This window comes from Hemiscyllium ocellatum, chromosome 20 (genome assembly GCF_020745735.1).
Source record: "Hemiscyllium ocellatum isolate sHemOce1 chromosome 20, sHemOce1.pat.X.cur, whole genome shotgun sequence".
NCBI classification, from domain to species: Eukaryota; Metazoa; Chordata; class Chondrichthyes; order Orectolobiformes; family Hemiscylliidae; genus Hemiscyllium; species Hemiscyllium ocellatum.
Genome location: NC_083420.1, coordinates 4,190,021 through 4,201,932, shown reverse-complemented (window position 1 = coordinate 4,201,932; position 11,912 = coordinate 4,190,021).

The following is an 11,912-nucleotide window of genomic DNA, read 5'->3' as shown; positions in this document are numbered from 1 at the left end:
ATGTGTATGTATGTTCCTGTGTATATATGTTTCTGTGTCTTTGTGTCTGTAAGTGTATGTATGTGTCCGTATGTGTATATGTTACTGTCTTTGTGTCTGTATGTGTGTATGTATGTGCCTGTGTGTATGTTTCTGCGTGTCTTTGTGTGTGTTTGTATGTTTCTGTGTGTCTTTGTATGTACATGTCTGTGTGTATATGTTTGTGTGTGTGTTTTTGTTCTTGTATGTCTGTGTATGTATGTATGTCTGTGTATGTATGTATGTACCTGTGTGTGTATCTCTGGGTGTGTGTGTTGGGGTGGAGGGGGAGGATGGAGGGGGATGTTAGACTGAGGGGACACGGTCTGAGCCCACCTTTACAGAGAAGCGGAGAGCTCAGGTTGGGGATCCGGGACCCACCTGACCCCCACCTTCCACCCTGTCTCTACCATGTCCCGCTTCACTGCTCCAGTTCAGGCTCAGAGTTAGCAAAAGGCAACTTCTGAGGCAGCCCCTCACAGCTGGACAGGCTGTGGACAGGGATCCAGCGGCTAAATCCAGTGAAATAAACCAAACGGAAGAACGCCATCCCCACCCCCCTCTCTGTTTGTCCTTGTAACAGAGAGCCGGCAGGATTAAATCCCAAAAAAGGAATACGGGATACGCTATGGAATTCCGTCAACATACCGGATATGAAACATTGAACGCTCAGCTCTATACTAAATATGGTTTAATTGTTGTATAAATGTTGATGCAAATACTTATTAGGACCCACTGAGTAGGGTGTCGTCTTTCTAAACACAATCTTCTCTTGCCCATAAAGGAAATATGAGACTGAATCAGCCCGCGGACCATTATTCGGCTCATTCAGGTGGAAAGGCAGCTCTCCCCCCACCTCGGTGGGCAGAATTATGCCCACCCCCCCAACCTCCTCCCCAAAGCCAACGGGACAAATTGAAATCAACCCCACCGCAGTACCCTGCAGTGTTATATCACTTCTGGTCAGAGAGAGACCATATTGGGGACCCTGTAAAACAAACTGCACCGGTTAAGTTTTTTTAAAAAAAAATCCACAAAGAACTGCGGACGCTGGAAATCAGAAATTGCTGGAGAAACTCAACAGGTCTGGCAGCATCTGTAGAGAGAGAGAAGCAGAGTTAACGTTTCGGGCCCAGTGACCCTTATTCAGAACTGATGGTAGCTGGGAAATTATGGTACATATAGAGTCATAGAAATGTACAGCACAGAAACAGATCCTTCGGTCCAACCTGTCCATGCCAACCAGATATCCCAACCCAATCTAGTCCCACCTGCCAGCACCCGGCCCATATCCCTCCAAACCCTTCCCATTCATATACCCATCCAGATGTTTTTAAATGTTGTGATTGTACTAGCCTCCACCACTTCCTCTGGCAGCTCATTCCATACAACCACCACACTCTGCATGAAAATGTTGACCCTTAGGTCTCTTTTATATCTTTCTCCTCTCACCCTAAACCTATGCCCTCTAGTCTGGACTCCCCCGCCCTCAGGAAAAGACCTTGTCTATTTATCCTACCCATGGCTGTCATTTTATAAACCTTTATAAAGTCGCCCCTCAGCCTCCGAGGAAAAACCACCCCAGCCTGTTCAGCCTCTCCCTGTAGCTTAAATCCTCCAACCCTGGCAACATCCTTGTAAATCTTTTCTGAACCCTTTCAAGTTTCACAAGATCCTTCCGATAGGAAGGAGACCAGAATTGCACGCAATATTCCAACAGTGGCCTAACCAATGTCCTTTATAGCCGTAACATGACCTCCCAACTCCGGTACTCAATACTGCTGAAGATAGGATGAGGTGAGGAGTAAAGGACAGGTAGTGATGGAGCCCAGGGAAAGAGGAACACAGTTGGACAGACAAAGGAATGGGTAAGGTCAGCCTGGAAGAATCAATAGCTGCTAATGAGTCCTTTTCCTAGCTCCAATCAAGAGTCATGGGAACGTTCACTCTGCTTTCCCTCCACAGATGCTGCCAGCCCTGCTGTGCTTTTCCAGCAATTTGTGTTTTGTGCACCATTTAGCTGGTGGTGAAAGTGTTCTTGGCTTTGGTGACTCACAAGATTCCAACACAACACCAGGTTATAGTCCAACAGGTTTATTTGGAAGTACAAGCTTTCAGAGTGCTGCTTATTTATCAGGTAGCAGTGCTCTGAAAGGTTGTACTTCCATATAAACCTGTTGGACTATAATTGAAGAGTGTGGTGCTGGAAAAGCCCAGCCAGTAGGCAGCATCCGAAGAGCAGGAGAATTGGTGTTTTGATTACAAGTCCTTCCTCAGGAATAAGGCTGGTGGCCCAAAGGGGCCGAGGATAAATGGGAGGGGGCTGGGGCTGGAGGGGGAAGAAAGCTGGGAATGTGACAGGTAGATGACGTGGAGATGATAGGTTGGAGAGTAGGGTGTTGCAGAAAGATGGGAAGGAAGATGGACTGGTAGGACAGTTCAAGGGGATGGTGCTGAGTTGGATGATTGGATCTGGGATAAGGTGGGGGGGAGGAGAAATGAGAAAACTGGTGAAACCCACTTTGCTCCTGTGTGGTTGGAGGGTCTGAGAGTGGAAGATGAGGCGTTCTTCCTCCAGGTGTCAGGTGATTGGAGTTTGGTGGTGGAGGTAGTCCAGGGCTTGCATGCCCTTGGTGGAGTGGGAGGGGGAGTTAATGTTTTCAGCCACGTGCCAGTGGGTTGGCTGGTGCGTGTCCTAGAGATGTTCTCTGAAACGATCTACAAGTTGGCATCCTATCTCCTCAATGTAGAGGAGATCACATCAGGAGCAACGGATGCGGTAGATGACATATGTGGAATTACAGCCAAATCTCTGTTGGATGTGGAAGACTCCTTTGGGGCCTTGGACAGAGGTGAGGGGGAGGTGTGAGCGCAGGTTTTGCACCTCTTGTGGTGGCAAGGAAAGGTGCTGGGAGTGGAGGGTGGGGGACATGGGCCTAACAAGGGAGTTGCGAAGGCAATAGTCTCTCCAGAATGCAGATAGGAGGTGGAAAGGGAAATATATCTCTGATGGTGGGGTCTGTTTGTAGGTTGCAGAAATGGCAGAGGATGACGCAATGTATCTGGTGATGGACCTATAACCTGGTGTTATGTGATACTTTCTAATCAATCTGTTCAGAGATGTAACCACCACACACCTTCACAGTTGCTGGGATGTTAAATTTATGTCTTCTGGTGCTGAGGTAGCTGCACTACAAGAGACCCTGGCAACAGTTTTACCCCAGTAAGGGAGGTCATGGTATTGAACATTGAAATGCAACCTAACCATTTTAGACTGATGTTGGAAAATATTATTGCTTGTCCTAAATATTTATAACACGACTGAATCCAGACAGTACAATGTTTGATGTTAACCTATGTGTTTCTACTGCATGCGGATGGAGCTGCTGAATATGATGAGAAAGCCAAGCTATAAAAGGCATTGAAAGATTACTGCAAGCTCTCTTGTATCTAGTCCTAAAACAGGGAGGACATAATTCAGCTGTTTGCCTGAGCAATGGATAAGACTGTGTAAGGATCCAAAATACAGGACAGAAATGCATTTCCCCCCTGAACTATGGTGGTTTTTTTTAGTGTGGAGAATACAAGTGATACATTCTGCTGCAGCGTTGGACCCTGGACAAAATCCATTTCAATTTCAGGCTGAATTTGATTTCACCACTGCCTTTTGGTAATTAATGCCAAGTCCATCCATCTCTGCAATCCTGTAATCACATTCTTCACTGAACTGCATCTCTTCCAGCATGGAATGTTTCTGCACATCACTGAAGGGTCTTAAAGTATGTGGTCACTGAATTAGCAGATGCATTGATTTTAATTTTCCAAAAGGTTGGAATTGTTTTCCTTGGAACAAAGAAGGATGACATGATTAAGGTATACAAAATTGTCAGTGGTAGAGATAGAGTAGAGAGGAGGAACCTTTTTCACTTGGTGGAGAGTTCAAAAACCGGGGTCATGGTTTCAAGTTCAACATCAGAAGGATTAGAGGGGATGTGAGGAAAAACCTTTTTGCGCAGAGGGTGCTGACTGTCTGCAATTTACTGCCTGATTTGTTGGGAGAGGCAGAGACTCTAAACTCTTTAAAAAGTACCTGGATATGTACCTTAAGGACTGAAAACTTCAGGGCTATGGGCTATGTGCAGGAAGGTGGGATTAGAAAGGGCATCTGAGTGTCTTAGGGCCAGCATGGAGACGATGAACAAAATGGCCCCCTCTGTGCGTTTTTTTATAAACAGTAAGCAGTACTGCCAAAGCTGAATGAACAAGATCTTGTGAATGCGATGGAAAGAAACACTGGCATTCTTGACCAGGTCAACATCACCAGCTTTGAGGTACTGACCACCCTTGACTGGCCACGATGGGCCGGGTACTTTGTCTGCATGACCAATGTTAGACTCCCCAGCTCTACTTTCAACTCCGAAATGGCAGGCAAATCCCAGGTGGACAAAGGAAGTACTTCAGGGATACCCTCAAGGCCTCAATGGCAAAGTGCAGCATTCCCACAGACAGCTAGGAATCACTGGCCCAAAGCCACCCGAAGTGGTGGAGGAGCATCCGGGAAGGTGCGAGCACCTCAAGACTTGCCATTGGGGAAAAAAAACAAAAGCCAGGTGAAAACAGCACAAGGGGCATGCTGCCACACCATGACCACCTTCTGCCTCAAGCGCGGCATAGCCTGTGGATGTCACATTGGACTCAACCTGACAGTGAGAGACATCTTTGTCTGCAAGGGACTGCCAATGATGATAATCTGCGTTGTATCATTTCTATGATAATATGAACTGCAGGGATTCTTTTTGGGCGGATTGGAGGTGGGGAGAAGTGGAACTGTGAAGTTATAATATCTGATGAAAATACATGAATTAGCTGGTTGCAGGAGTAACTTCAGAAAATAAAAGGCACCAAAATAGGGAAAGGAAGAAGCTAAAGGCTCCTCACAACCACGCTCGCGAAGACTGGAACAGGATTTCTGAAGCATGTGAAAAGTCAGTATTCAGAGGAAAGTGGTAGAGAAACTGGTGCCACTATAGGCTGGCATTGAGCAGAAACAGGTATGGACTAGAATTCCCCATAGCTTCAGGATATCTATATCCTTTACTGACTTAGTCATAAAGATGTACAGCATGGAAACAGACCCTTCGGTCCAACCCGTTATTGCTGACCAGATCTAATCTCATCTGCCAGCACCTGGCCCATATCCCTCCAAACCCTTCCTATTCATATACCCATCCAAATGCCTTTTAAATGTTGTAATTGTACCAGCCTCCACCACTTCCTCTTTGCAACTATCTTTATGTCATAAGCAAATTTAGCTACCAAACTTTCCACCTCTTCCACCCAAAGCATTAAGACAAACTACAAACAGTTGAGGACTCAGTATTGATCTCGGTGGTACTTCTCTCATCACATTGTGCCAACCCCAAAAGGACCCTCAATTATACCTGTTTCCTGCAGGCTAACCAATTCTCTATCCACACTATTATGTTAGCCCTTATACCATGAGCTCTTACTTTGAGTAATAGGATTTGATGTGGCAACTTGATAAATGATTTCTGAAAATTTAATCACAGCCTACCCACCTGTTTCCTTTTTGTCCACACCTTGCTATTTCCTTTAAAAACGCCAATAAATTAATCAAACATGGTTACACTTTCTAATACTATATTGACACTGTTTGATTGCATTGAACTTGACTAAATGCCTACAACTTCCTTAACAAATTATTCCAGCAGCTTTGCTGAAGCAGCATTAAGCTAACTGGACCCTGCTTTGTATCCCTCCTTTCCCAAGTAGCGCTGTCACATTCACTAACTTTTAATTTGATGGAACCTTTCTAGAATTCAGAGAATTTTGGAAAATTAAAGCCAATGCATCCACTATTTCAGAAATAAATTATTTTAAGACCTTAGGATCAAGTCCATTAGGGCCTGGAGACTCGTCAGTTTTTAAGTCTAATTGTTTTCCCAGTACCCTTTCCCAGTGATTGTAATTGTTTAAAGTTCCTCATTTCTTTTCATCCCGATTCATAATTATTTCTGGGATGTTATTATATTATCGACAGTGAAGACATCTGTTTAATCTGTCAGCAAAGCATCTGTTTAATTCATCTTTCAATCCCTATTTTCTATTATTAATTCCCCAGACGTACTCTCCAGTGAACCTATACTCACTTTACTTGCTCTTTTCATTTTTGAAGATTGTGAACATGTCTGTTATTGTTGTGATCCCCACTGATGGTAATATTGGATTTTATAAGAATACAAGTTCATTGCACATAGTTAAGGCAATAAATCAAACAATACTACAGTTAGAAAGATCTTAACTCTAAAAAACACAAAAACCAAATTTCCACCTATTTCCCAAAACTGTTATAGAAACTAAGTCCAGGTAAATTATATTCCTAACTCAGCTACTTAAGTTTTGACTTAACTGATTCCTTCCAGATATTTTTCTTGAACTGTAAGGACATTTACATAAATTATTTGGATGCGAGCATAAGAGGTACAGTTCGTTTGCAGATGACACCAAAATTGGAGGTGTAGTGGACAACGAAGAGGGTTACCTCAGACTACAAAAGGATCTGGACCAGATGGGTCAATGGGCTGAGAAGTGGCAGATGGAGTTTAATTCAGATAAATGCGAGGTGCTGCATTTTGGGAAAGCAAATCTTAGCAGGACTTATACACTTAATGGTAAGGTCCTAGGGAGTGTTGCTGAACAAAGAGACCTTGGAGTGCAGGTTCTTAGCTCCTTGAAAGTGGAGTTGCAGGTAGATATGATAGTGAAGAAGGCGTTTGGTATGCTTTCCTTTGTTGGTCACAGTATTGAGTACAGGAGTTGGGATGTCATGTTGCGGCTGTACAGGACATTGGTTAGGCCACTGTTGGAATATTGCGTGCAATTCTGGTCTCCTTCCTATCGGAAAGATGTTGTGAAACGTAAAAGGGTTCAGAAAAGATTTACAAGGATGTTGCCAGGATTGGAGGATCTGAGCTACAGCGAGAGGCTGAATAGGCTGGGGCTATTTTCCCTGGAGCATCAGAGGCTGAGGGGTGACTTTGATTACTTACAGTGTGGAAACAGGCCCTTCGGCCCAACAAGTCCACACCGACCCGCCGAAGCGCAACCCACCCATACCCTTACATTACCCATTACCTAACACTACGGGCAATTTAGCATGGCCAATTCACCTGACCCGCACATCTTTGGACTGTGGGAGGAAACCAGAGCACCCGGAGGAAACCCACGCAGACACGGGGAGAATGTGCAAACTCCACACAGTCAGTCGCCTGAGTCGGGAATTGAACCCAGGTCTCTAGCGCTGTGAGGCAGCAGCGCTAACCACTGTGCCACCGTGCCGCCCAAAATAGAGGTTTACAAAATTAAGAGGGGCATGGATAGGATAAATAAACAAAGCCTTTTTCCTGGGGTCGGGGAGTCCAGAACTAAAGAGAATAGGTTTAGGGTGAGAGGGGAAAGATATAAAAAGAGACCTAAGGGGCAACATTTTCACGCAGAGGGTGGTATGTGTATGGAATGAGCTGCCAGAAGATGTGGTGGAGGCTGGTACAATTGCAACACTTAAGAGGCATTTGGATGGGTATATGAATAGGAAGGGTTTGGAGGATTATGGGCCGGGCGCTGGCAGGTGGGACTAGATTGGGTTGGGATATCTGGCCGGCATGGACAGGTTGGACCGAAGGGTCTGTTTCCATGTTGTACATCTCTATGACAACTTTACAATTCCTTTCTAAGCTCAGATTTACATAAATCTGAAGCCCAAACATTTTAATTTTAAAATCAATGAACACTTCTGTCTGAATGCTCCTGCTTGAAGGGTTCATAAACTAGAAACACACCATTGCTGCACTGATTAGTTCCTTCTGAATTGAACCACTAAGGGAAAAATGTTGAAAGAAAACCTTTTCCTTTTCAAACTAAACCTTTATTTTATTTCTGATATGAAATCAGACTAATGACTTAAAGTGTTTGCATTGCATATCATTAACTCAAAAGTACAAACACTGCATCCTAATAATGTCACTCTGGTCTGCCAGACATTTTAATCAATTAATACATTTAGATCATTGTTCCAGAATTTTTTTCCCACCATTTAAAATAAAAAAAAATTCTCAGGACTAACTTATATCCACACTTATTTGCCCTTATTTCAAAAACAATCCAACTTCAAAAATGATAACATATTTCATTATACTTCCCTCAACTGGAAAAAAAATGAAAAGGATCCCTAACGTACATTTTCATTCAAACAGTTCTTCTCAACACAATTCGGTACATCAATATCATATTTAAATTGTGTTCACCATAACGGTCATATCCTCTCCACCCTGAGCAGATCTCACAAATCCTGCATCCAGCAGGTGTCAGTTGTCTGAAATCTTAATCTTAATTGCAGAGAACTGTGTCCATCTCCGTGACTATAAGGTCTCCTGCTCCCACCACTTCTATTATCTTCCTCTACTCTTGAATGGCTTCCTAAGTTATGTGCCAATGGTCAGTTCACTAATCCACCCCATAGAAACTGCTTTCATCCATACAATCTGCAAGAACCTCAAATCTGTTGGGATAATTACAATTACATATCTGCTTCACCCACAGAGACATACGCCCATTCCCAAGCCAAAATCAGAAAACCCCACCCTAAGTGGTGCAACTGTCTTCTGGAACAAAATGTTTTGGTAACTCTCTCTCCACTGATATATTGCAGTGTCTGCAACTCAGCCTCCAGACTGAACTCTGAGCTGAAGTTCCTCAAATGTTCAGGATTTACTGCAACCCCTTAATTAATTAAAATGTATGCATTTTAAGGTCTGGAGATTAGTCAGCTTTTAGTTCTAATAACTTTCTCGGTATAATTTCCTGATAAATATAATTGTTTCAAGGATTTCCCTCCCTTTTACTTCCTGGCTCACAATTATTTTTAGCATTTATTTGTATCCTCAGCAGTGAGCACATGCCACGTTACTGTTCAATTCATCTATTTCCTTCTCTTCCATTCATTATTCCCCAGACTTAGAGGACAAAGGCTCTCCAGTTACTTTTTTTAGTTTTTGAAGATAAAAAAGAGAAAAAAAGTTGCGATACATTTGCTCTTCCAGATAATCCCGGAAGGTTGATGATTTTAGTGGAGAGTTAATAAGCTTTACCAGTCAATTTGGAAGTTGCAAGATTAAAGGTCCAACAAAATTATGTTATTCAATTAAGAATTATGCTCCGAGTAAAATAGTATGATAGAAAATTTGCAAAAAATATGAAACAGTTTTTAACCTATTTTAATGGAATTAAATATCACGTATCACCATCTCAAAAGTAAAATCGTATGAATGTCTTTGACTTGTTAATTGTTATATAAATAAAATACTTTTGGAATAGAGTACACAGGAACCTGGATTATCCAGCATTCGATTATCTGAAAATCGGATTATCTGGTAAGATTGCAAGGTCCCGATGTTTGGCTAAACTATGTTCTCCAGCATTCGATTATCCGAAATTTGTTTAACTGAATGAAATACTTCCCGCTCATGTCCTTCGGATAATTGAGGTTCCTCTGTAAAAGGCTTTGAGTCCATTTTACTAATACAATGTCTTTGATGATGCAAGAGGTAAAGTCTTAACCAGAAGGTAGATACACTCTGACAAACTGAATAGCTAAGCAGCAAAGTCCACAAAACATTTGGGTGAAGTTGCGCACACTATTCAATTTGGGACCAGACATCCAAGCTAACAAAAACTCATCAATGTTGCACATTCTCCATTCATGCTTCTAAGGTTTTACGACTAACCTATCTCAGCAAAGGTTTGCAAATATATATTAAACACCACTTTTTGTTTTTCAAATTAAACTGACAAGTTTTTATATAAATTTATGCTGCATCACAAAATAAATTATATGCCTGTCCAGAGACTGTTAAGGTGAATTATAATCAATTATTGTACAAGGCAATCCAGTAGGAGACAAATTATAGAGTCATAGAGATGGAAACACAGAACAGTACAGCACAGAACAGGCCCTTCAGGCTACGATGTTGTGCCGACCATTGATCCTCATGTATGCACCCTCAAATTTCTGTGACCATATGCATGTCCAGCAGTCTCTTAAACGTCCCCAGTGACCTTGCTTCCACACCACTTACCACAGACTTCCAGGCAGAATATTTTCCTTCTACTACCACTCGCTGTCTTCTGTTGGCCAGCCAATTCTGTATCCAGACAGCTAAGCTCCCCTGTATCCCAATCTTCCTGACCTTCTGAACGAGCCTACCGTGGGGAACCTTATCAAATGCCTTGCCGAAGTCCATATACACCACATTCACAGCTCCACTCTCATCAGCTTTTCCAGTCACATTCTTAAAGAACTCGATAAAGTTTGTGAGGCATGACCTGCCCCTCACAAAGCCGTGTTGACTGCATTTAATCAAGCCATGCTCTTCCAGATGGTCATAAATCCTATCCCTCAGAATCCTTTCTAACACCTTGCAGACCACAGACGTGAGACTGACTGGTCTGTAATTGCCGGGGATTTCCCTATTTCCTTTCTTGAAGAGAGGAATTACATTTGCCTCTCTCCAGTCCTCAGGTACGACTCCGGTGGAGAGCGAGGATGCAAAGATCTTCGCAAGTGGTGAAGCAAATGCATTTCTCGGTTCCCAAAGCAGCCGAGGACAAATCTGGTCTGGGCCTGGCGACTTGTCAATCTTAATGTTTGACAAAATTTTCAGCACATCAGCTTCCTCTATCTCTATCCATTCCAGCATGCACACCTGCTCTTCAAAGGTTTCATTCACTACAAAGTTCGTTTCATTTGTAAAGACAGAAGCAAAAAACTCATTTATGGCTTCCCCTACCTCCTCAGACTCCACACACAAGTTCCCTATGCTATCCCTGATCGGCCCTACTCTTTCTTTGACCATTCTCTTATTCCTCACATAAGTGTAAAATGCCTTTGTGTTCTCCCTAATCTGTTCTGCCAAGCCTTTCTTGTGCCCCCTCCTGGCTCTCCTCAGACCATTTTTGAGCTCCTTCCTCGCCTGCCTGCAATCCTCTAGAGCTGAGCTTGACCGTAGCTTCCTCCACCTTATGTAAGCTACCTTCTTCCTTTTGACGAGAAGCTCTACCGCTCTCGTCATCCAAAGTTCCTTTATCTTATCACTTCTTGCCTGTCTCAGAGGGACATATTTATTCATCACTTGCAACAACTGTTCCTTAAACAGTCTCCACATGTCTATAGTGCCTTTACCATGGAACAATTGCTCCCAATCCATGCTTCCTAACTCATGTCTAATCGCATCATAGTTTCCTCTTCCCCAGTTGAATATCCTCCCATTTTGCCTAATCCTTTCCTTCTCCATAGCTATGTAGAATGTGGGGCAGTTGTGGTCACTATCACCAAAATGCTCTCCCACCACAAGATCTGATACCTGCCCTGGCTCGTTTCCGAGCACCAAGTCTAGAATGGCCTCTCCCTTCGTCGGCCTGTCAATGTACTGTGTTAGGAAACCCTCCTGAACACACCTTACAAAAACAGCTCCATTCAAATCTTCTGCTCAAAAGAGGTTCCAATCAATATTGGGAAAGTTAAAGTCACCCGTTACAACAACCCTACTACGTCCACATTTTTCCAAAATCTGCCGACCTATGCTTTCTTCCATCTCCCTGCTGCTATTGGGGGGGGGCCTGTAGTAAACCCCTAACGAGGTGACTGCTCCCTTGCTGTTCCTAATTTCCACCCATACTGACTCGGTAGGCTGATCTTCCTCGATAAAACAGATCCATTCGATCCAACTCGTCCATTCCGACCAGATATCCCAACCCAATCTAGTCCCTTTTGCCAGCACTTGGCCCAACTGCTTTTTAATCTTTTAAATTCTTCCTAT